Source organism: Momordica charantia (genome assembly GCF_013281855.1).
Source record: "Momordica charantia cultivar OHB3-1 chromosome 11 unlocalized genomic scaffold, Mcharantia_2.0 BLBB01000011.1, whole genome shotgun sequence".
Lineage (NCBI taxonomy): Eukaryota > Viridiplantae > Streptophyta > Magnoliopsida > Cucurbitales > Cucurbitaceae > Momordica > Momordica charantia.
In genome coordinates, this window is record NW_028275159.1 from 11176687 (window position 1) to 11178964 (window position 2278).

A 2278-nucleotide genomic window follows, 5' to 3' on the forward strand; every position below is an offset into this window, starting at 1 on the left:
CCTGAAAGTATTTATTTTTTAAAAAAGATCTGAAAGTATTTTAGTCTTTACACAAGTGTGATACAAATACATGTATTTTTAAAATGGGTCAAAAGTCCAAACTCAACTTTGAGGTCGATTTCAAAAAAAAAAAAAAGAAGAAGAAAGATCAGAATTCCCAAAATTTCCCTTGAAGTAGTTGATGACTAAACTACCTATGTTTCTTTTGATTAAGCTAATCGGTGTGGGTTTTTGATTGGGTTGAGTGGTGGTTTATTCATCCTTAATATGGTCCTCTCCATTTATTAGTTAAGCTTTTGGGTTGAGTGGTGATTTATTCATTCTCAACCTTCACTAAACTATATATATCACCACATTTTTTTCAAATTATGGTATAAGCGACTCAACTATAGATTATTATCATTAGTAACTTTAACTATGCTCCATACCACAATTTCTTAATTATGGTATAACTATGCTAACTTGAACTTTACCTTTAATTTGTAAAAGCTGTAGATGTTGAAATTAATTATTATCAACGCTTCGTTAAAAAGATATGAGATTATCTGCAATCTGAATATTAATAAGGTACAATAATTCATGGGATGCAAATATTGAATCTAATCCAAGATTTTGAAATCCAAAAAATATTAGGAAGGAAAGCGAAAATGATAAAAGAGTATTTCGATAGGCTTTTCAACCTAGTCAACCTGTCAAAGGGACTCCTTGGACCTACGTGTTAGGGTTGCAAGGAGTACAAACAAAGTCCCGCATTGGTTTCGGAAGGGTGTAATACATGGTATAGTTTCTCCTCATTTCTTTTTTTTATATCATGACGATTTCTTCAAAAAGATTGGACAATATCGTATCATTATGCTGATACTTAGGGGTACCATTTGTTAAGGATTTATAATAAACATGAGTTACTCCTCTCGTTACCAATTGGTTTTGGCATCATTTTTACTGCTTTATATATAATAAAACTTCTGATTTATTTTTACATACCTTCTTTTCCTTATATATATTTAATTTTTTAAAAAGTTATGTGTGGTAATTTATTGTTGATATTATTGCAAACATATTTAAGTTTGTTTTCTTTTAATTCGTAAATTGATTTTTTTTTTATAAATGAGTATTGAGTAATTTGTTATTTGTTATATAATTGAAAAAGATAATTATAAAAGTATATAGTTCTTTTAGATCACAAATATGTAGATAGTCTAACAATCAAACTAGTTTTAAATAAATTCAGTCATTTATTTGTTATATATGTTGGAGTAAAATTTAGAAAACGAACCATTTGTACTAAAAAGAAAAAAAGAAACCAACCATTTATTATTTCTAAAAGGCCTTTTTTAGTCCAAAACTTTTGCAAAATGTCTTTTCTAGTAAAAACAAAAAAAAAAAAAAAAACAAAAAAAACAACGAAACAAAACAAAAAACAAAAAACAAAAAACCACTAATGACAGCTAATATGCTAATTCACATTTCTCAAACCAGATTATTAATTTTTTTAAACAATTAACCACAAACTAATAATACGACACAATGATTATTATAAAAAGAAAATTAAATACTATTTTAATCCTACTTTCGATTCTGGTTCATTTTGGTTCTGTACTTTCAAAACCTTTATTTTAATTCGTGCAATTTTAAAAAGGATCATTTTTGTTGCTTCATTTTAAATTTCACCTTATTTATTTTGATCATAATCATAGAATGACATTTTACTCCATAAATTTTTGAAATATAGCCATAAAATTTTGTATTAAAGAATTTCCATAATCTATTAAATTTGTTTAAAATTTTACAAATAATGAACAAATTGTTCACTTTTAATTTTGAAAAGTATAGAGAAATGGACAAAAGATGAAAGTAAAGTCAATGAGGGATCAAATCAATATTTAATCCAAATTAAAATCAAAATTTTAAAGGTGAAATATTCCTTATAAAATAAATAATATAGTAAGTATAAATATTGTTCGTTATTTTTCAACTTGGGGTGGTGGCGCAGTTGGCTAGCGCGTAGGTCTCATAGCTATACGAGTAATCCTGAGGTCGAGAGTTCGAGCCTCTCTCACCCCAGCATTTTTTGCCTTTTTCTTTACCATTTTTAGCGCATTGTATATTTAATTAAAGTTCCTGCAAAAATGTTTTTCTTTATTTTTACCTTCTTTTTCTTATATATATATATATATATTTTTTTTAATTATTATTAAGTGTTTGGTTATTTGTTGTGTGTGTTTTTTTTTTGAAACAAAGGTAATTTATTGTTATGTTTAATGTAAAATTTATGTGT

The 2278-nt window shown here is 26.3% G+C and overlaps 1 non-coding gene across 1 annotated transcript; it reads left to right on the plus strand.

The window, feature by feature from the left end:
• The first annotated feature begins 1978 nt into the window (after positions 1-1978).
• TRNAM-CAU (transfer RNA methionine (anticodon CAU)) lies at positions 1979-2064 on the plus strand. The gene is given in 2 exon segments: positions 1979-2016; positions 2029-2064. It is a non-coding gene; the product is annotated as a tRNA-Met (tRNA).
• Positions 2065-2278: the final 214 nt, after the last annotated feature.